Source organism: Zingiber officinale, chromosome 6A, assembly GCF_018446385.1.
Source record: "Zingiber officinale cultivar Zhangliang chromosome 6A, Zo_v1.1, whole genome shotgun sequence".
Taxonomy (NCBI): domain Eukaryota; kingdom Viridiplantae; phylum Streptophyta; class Magnoliopsida; order Zingiberales; family Zingiberaceae; genus Zingiber; species Zingiber officinale.
The window spans coordinates 9346238-9353615 of NC_055997.1; positions in this window are offsets into that span (position 1 = coordinate 9346238).

Here is a 7378-nt window from a genome sequence, read left to right on the forward strand (position 1 = left end):
TCATACTTAAGGAAATAAGAACTCAAATTTTCAAAATAAAAAAAAAATCAGCTTACATTGAATTTTGAAGAAGAGTTACTGAATGAATTTGAAATTGAAATTGCCAAATAGAATTGATACAATTGTAGTTAAGAAAGGAAGAAGAGAAATAAGGAAGTGTGGTCAGACTTCATTAGATAGCATTTTTATGTATCCATATCTTCCACTAAAATTTGTTGCTAATTTTTTCTTCCTTATCTATTCCTTGAGAAATTTTCCAAATTGCATTTGATTCATGTTCTTACTTTTCATTTCTATGATTTATCTTCATAATGTGATTTGATATCAATAATCATGGTGGAGAGTAGAAGATAAGCAAGCATATGGTAGTGCAAAAAGCATAAGTACATGAGTGCCCTCCATTATTGTGATTACATGTGAAATAGGATGAGGGCCGCCAAGAATGTAATCCTGTGAGGTTGTTAGTGTGATATCATTTTCAATTTATTCATGAAGGATGGAAATTATTATGTAGTTAATCAAGAGTAAAATTTGAAGTCCATGAATGCTTGAGATTTTGGAATGTGATAATCGTAGATGGTTTTCCTTCTTTATTTTTCTAATCATGTTTAGGACTTTGTTTAGGGGGTGCCATTAAAGTAGGATCTCTAGTTTTCTTGACTTGCATGGGACGTTCAAGATTAAGTATGTGGGATTTGATAACCATGATTTTGTTATACTATTTTGATTAATACATGCATGATTTGATGTCTTGTTCATAGTTGAAACTCATATTTACATCATATTTCATACATTACATTTATTCTTGGACTTAATTATAAATTATCTTATTAATATGATATTTGATGCTAATATTTGATTGTTATTTTGTAGGCATCAAAGGATCTTAGACTCAGAGTAATTTGAACCAAAATTGTGCTCGAATCAGAGTTTAAACAAGACAATCAAGCTTGGAGCAATTTGGGTCGTCCATCCAAGATCAAGAGAGATATGAGCACATAGAAATATACTCCATCCGAACCATGTGGAAGTAGATCACAACCATTGATGAAGATCAGAGTTTTTGATCCAAATCTGAGATTTTTGGATTGTTGATTTGATGTCTTGTTCATAGTTGAAACCCATATTTACATCATATTTCATACATTACATTTATTCTTAGAATTAATTGTAAATTATCTTATTAATACAGTATTTGATGCTAATATTTGATTGTTATTTTGTAGGCATCAAAGGATCTTAGACTCCGAGTAACTTGAACCAAAATTGTGCTCGAATCGGAGTTTAAACAAGACAATCAAGCTTAGAGCAATTTGGGTCGTCCATCCAAGATCAAGAGAGATATGAGCCTTACATAGAAATCTACTCCATCCGAACCATGTGGAAGTAGATCACAACCATTGATGAAGATCAGAGTTTTTGATCCAAATCTGAGATTTTTGGACCGTTGATCAAGATGGAAGAATTCTAAACCGTCCAATCAGATTGAAAGTTATTTTAAAGGTGTGAGAAGCTACAGCGATCCTGGAGCTCGGGCGTTTTCTCTTCTCACGATTTTTCTACTGTTCACCTTCTTCCCCGATGCTCCCATCCACATTCAAGATCTAAGGGCAAGTCTTCTTCATCGACGGCAATCTCTGAGCTACCGGCGTTCATCATCCGAGGTCAGACAATGGCAGAGGGAGGTACGTACCCCAGTCTGCATGATTGATTTCTATTCACTGTCGCAATCCAGATCGACGGAGGCTCCTGATCTGCGATTTTTGCCATCCAATGGAGCTTGGAGGGAGGTACCCAGGAGTTTCCGATCTTCATTCCGCAACGAAACCTAGATTGATCCAATCAATCAATCAGGTTAAGAAATTCCAGAATTCAACCTCTGCTCTTCGGGCGATGTGATTACCAACCGATTGGAGCTTGAAGGGAGGTGCCCAGGAGCCGTGAATGTTGTCTGATAATAGTTGGAAGCTTGGGCATTCTTCGTTGGATGCTTGAAGGGAGGTACTCAGGAGCATTTCTATGTCACAATAGAGTGAATGGAGTTTGATCTCAGGTTTGGGATGTGGAATTGTTTTGTTTTTGTTTACCTTTGATTTCTAATACCCTTGCTCAGATCTGATGATCTGATAGCATAGTTTGCAATTTATTTTCTGTTTTGAACTTTCCATTTCGTTTACTGAAAATTTGTTTAGTTAGTTATTGAGTTTAGCAAACCCTTGTTCTGTTCAACTAATCTGTTGTGCTTGTGATTGAACTTAAATATTGAATATTTACTTGAACTTTTAATTGTTTACCTCTGTTATATGTTGTTGATTATGGTTGTGATTTGATGATCTGTCAATTGATTTACTTAATTCAATGATGCATTAAAATCTGAAGTTTATTGTTGCTAATATGATAAGATGATAGTGATCATGAGAGCTATTTCCATGGATAGGGAGATAGAGTTCCGGATTCATTCTGCTGAATTGGCAAGATTAATTCAAAGTTGACAAGAAAACCTAAAAATAGATTTTAATCTAGAATTCACACACACTTATTAGTTATACTCGGAAAAAATACGACTTAAAACTTTTTACTACAACTCTTATCTTTAGTTTCAATGGGTTCCAATCTTTATTAATTTTGAAGTGCCTAGTGACATGCAAAATGGACTACATCAAGTGTCACGTAGCATTTTCTTCTATTTCTTGAAACAACCCTTAGCATGCTTCTTTATCAATGTCCTATCATATATTCTTCTCAGCAGATCAACGACTCTCCTATCACAAGTCGTTTCAATTCAACGACGATCCTTACTAGTTATACCACCCTAAAACCCCAAGTCTTTTTTATTTCTTTACCCTTCGTCTTCCTCAACTCACTTCTTGGCGATTCTCTTTCTCGACTCTTTCAAACACCCAGCGCTTCTTCATCTTCCCTGACCTTCTTCTGCTACCTCCTTTTCTTAAGGACCTAGTAAGTCGCTTAGCCCCTAAGTGCTTTTGTTTTTCTCCATGGCTGAGGAATCACTGGTTCCTTGGTACGCTTAGACTCATTCATCCTTTGGTACCGCCGATAGAACTTATATTCGTTCTCAGTATAAAATCCCTAAGGAGTATCGTATTAAGATCCCACAACCTGATGCTTATCCTCATCTCCCTCCTGATAACTATGTTACTTTCTTCAAGGACTAATTAGTGGCAGGTTTAAGCTTTCCTATTCCTCCGATTCTTAGTGGAGATAAGTAAGTATTTTGGCATTCCTTTACAACAATTTGCCCCAAATGCTTTCCGATATCTATGTGGGATGTACATGTTGTTTTGCCTCTTCAGTATTCCTCCTACTCCCCAAAATTTCTTCATGTTTTCCTATCCTAAAAAATCAGAGCCAGGAGTATTTCTTTTCCAATCTCATCCAAAGATGATTTTCTTTGAAGAAATGTCTTCATCTATCAAGGGTTGGAAATCACGCTTCTTCTTCATAAGATTTCCTAGACCCGTCACATGGTCTACTTCATGGCAATCTTCTTTTCCCCCTCTTCCTAATATAAAAGAACTTCATCAACAATCAGTCTTCTCTGATTATTCCACTAGACTACTCAGTCATCATTTTTACATTCACAAATGGATATGTAGTGACCTTCTATACCTTTTTGGCCTAAGCCCTGTTCAAAAGAAATTGTGATGCTCCTTTGGTAAGTTATGACATCTTCACCATTACTTTTTTACTAACTAAAATACTCTTTATTTGTTATAGTGGATGCTGTGTTTGAAGCCTTGGTCGACAAGGAAATCAATCTAGAAGAGGAGGCATTCTTGGCCAAGGAACAAGAACTTAATGCTAAGCAAGATCAACCTTCTACTGCTCCTTTTCTTGAAACCTCCATCCAGCAGGTGGCTGCCTCTAGCTCACAAACCATTCCAAGGGAAACATCTGCAAATTCACCCCTATTGCCAGAAGCTACTCCTATGGAAATACAAGAGCAAGTGCAAGAAACTACTCCTAAAGGAAAATGTCCAGGGCGCAGACTGACCCTAGTGCCTCTCCCTAAGAGACGTATCATTTCTGTTTCTGAAGATATGGCCCAAGAAGATGTCCAACTACTTCTCCTGAACCCACCTTATCCTCCTTATATCCTATTCTTACTTCACCATCTATCCCCCCACAGGGGGACCTCCCAACTCAGAGTATCAGCTCGGATTATGAGTTTGTTATAACATTCCAAGTACAAATCCCTTTACCCCTCCAAGAAACTCAGGATCCTCCTTTTCTTCTCTTCTCTCCACCCTCAATTCACACTTCCTTATCATCCTCATCCACACCTTCTTATACCTTCCAATACTATTGGGAGGTTCTTTAACAATAGTTTGGGAAGAGACTCACCAACAGATTGAGAAGCTCACTTCCGCTAAGTTGGCAGATAAATTTTCTTTCAAGGAAACTAAGGTAAGATGTTCTTCATTCAATTATTCTCTCATTAATGCACTTTACTAATTACTTTCTAGTCTATAGTGTTGGGCCACCAACATGAGTGTGTCTCGCCAACTATATGACTTGGCTCGGAAGAATGATATGCTAAGGCAACAAGCTCCTGAGGCATCTTCTACCCAAGCCTATAGAGAGATAACTGAGTTATCTTCATAACTACAAGAGACTCGTAGACTACTCATTGAATCTAAAAACCTGAGTCAATGGAGAACTTCTGCAAAAAAACTTTAAATCTCAAGTTCAATCAGAGGTCAACCTTCGTGCTGAGCTGACATCAAAACTAGATAAGCTCACTACAGAAAATACTCAACTATCATCTTAGCTGCAAACACTGAAGGATGTTCATGCTTTAGAATTGGCTGCTAAAGTCTCCAATTTACACTCTAAGGATACCAAGATAGCCTCTCTATGTTCATTCTTAACCAAAACTCAAGCAGACATTTCCTCTAAGGAGGCTGAACTGAAAGCTTCTCAAGATACTCTAGCAAACTATCAAGCGAGTGAAGATGATCGATTCGCAAAGAGAAAAAGGATACTTCTTGAGTCACCCAACTTCAATGCTCCTATTGCAGTATCTATTGTCAATGCTTTCAATCATGGGGCTGAGAGGGCAGTAGAATGATTAAAAGAAAAAGGGTATCTATCTTCTAACCCTTCGGCCAATTTCCTGACCGTAGGAGACTACTTAGGACTAGGCCTTTTGATTTATTTCCTAAGTTAATATAATTTTCAACTTATCTTTGTATTGAAGAATCCTTCAGCGTGTTCTTGCCGACAAGGGAAAGAACGGAGATCAATATCGGATAAGCAGTGCTTAGGTGGCGCTCAACGGCTTGGAGCGATCCATTGGACGTGATTACCGCGATATTTGCTAGGGCTCGAGTTAGGAAATAGGCGTCGGGAAACTAGGGCATAGCGAGGAGGCAGCTGGCGTTGTTCCGTGCAGCGGCGGCGCGCTGTAGAGGAAGAGGGAGACACCTAGGGCATCGATTGTGGCCTTCGGCGTTCGGCTGAGAGGGCGTCGGCACGAGGAGAACTAGGGCACAGCGGCGTGAAGAAAGGGGAAAAGGGCGGTGTCGCGGGAGCAAAGGGGAAGAGGAAGAGGAACGATCAGGAGGCGGCTCGGGGCTTCCTTGGCCGAGGGGTCTTGTATGTGGGGAGAAGGCGAGGCGTCAACGGGTTTGGGGGAAGATGAAGAGGAGAAGAAGACGACGCGAGAGAAGGGAAGAAAGGAAGAAATGGGGATGGTGTCGGGTGAGAAACGGAGGCAAAGAAAAAGAAAAAGAAAAGGAAAATAAAAATAAAACTTTTCCTCGTTCAATGGGATAGCCTAAATAGGTTTCCCCTAGTTCCAATATTTATTCACGTAACTTACATCATACGACCTCTGAAAAATTCTTGAAAAATTTCTAAAAATTCTGGAAAATTCCGTTAAGGTTGTTCCTCTATTTAACCTTATTATTTAATTAATATTTGTTATCGTATTTTATAGGAATCAAGTTTAGAATTTAGTACCTCCACCAAAAGGTAAGTCAGTTATTGACACTAAGTGGGTCTTTAGGAATTAGTTAGATAACCAAGGTGAAATCATAAGGAACAAGCTTGATTAGTTGGCAAAGAGTTCGGTCAAGTCGAAAAACTCTATTACGATGAGACTTATGCCCCCATAACTAGGCTTGAATCAATTAGGATGTTGCCAGCCTATGCAACATATAAAGAATTCAAGTTATATCAAATGGATGTTAAATCTACATTCCTAAATGGGAAAATTAAAGAGGTCTATATAAGTCAACCACCCGGATTTGAAAGCCTATAATACCCAAACCATATTTTTAAGCTAAAAAAGGCACTATACAGATTAAAACAAGCACCTAGGGCTTGGTATGGAAGACTCTCTAGCTTCCTAAATTCAAAAGGATTTAAAGAAGGTCAAATTGACCTTACACTTTTCATAAAAACCCTTGACTCAAACATATTCATAGCCCAATTATACATAGATGACATAGTATTTGGATCAACCAACTCAAATTTTTTAAAAGAATTTATAACACTAATGAAAAAACACATTTGAAATGAGTTGGAGAGTTAAATTATTTTCTAGGCCTACAAATTAAACAAACTATAAAAGGAAATTACGTACACCAAACTAAATACACAAAAGAACTAATTAGGAAATTTAATATGGAACACTCTAAAGAACTAAAAACACCATGGCAAGTAACATAAATCTAAATAGTGATCCAATGGTAAATTAGTTGACTTAAAATACTATAGAAGCATGATAGGCAGCTTACTATACTTAAATGCAAGTAGACCTGATATATTATTTGTAGTAAGTATGTCTGTTAGTTATCAAACATGGGCTAAAGAATCTCACCTATCTTGTAATATATCAAAAATATAGCTAATGATTTAAAATAATCAAAGATTGATATAATTTATCAGGAAATAAGCTTATACGAATGTTTAGAATTTACTATAATTTTTCTAAAATTTAAACAAGTTGTTTCAAATTTTATGGAGATAAAGTGGTAAAAGGATAAACCCATTTAGAATTCCCATTTAAAGTGGGAGTTGATTTAATTTTATTAACGTAAGGTTTTATTAAAACCCTAAGTTTACATCACCTCTACCCTACGTTGTTCGTCGCCTTGCGCACACACAACGCGACGCTATTCAACGCCGCGAGCGACCAGCAGCTCCCTTGCAGCCCGATCAAAGGCTCTAGTTCGTTTGGCCACCGGGCGCTGTTCCTCCGCCAGCGCGGACGCGGTGCCATCAGCTGTGTGAGAGATCGGTGTTTTTCTTGTACGCTGATCATTGGCGTCGCTCCACTGTACGCAAGCAACAGACACCAGTGTCGAGTCTCGCTTCCCACTTCCCGGCGCCGCCCCTCTCCTCCTCCTTG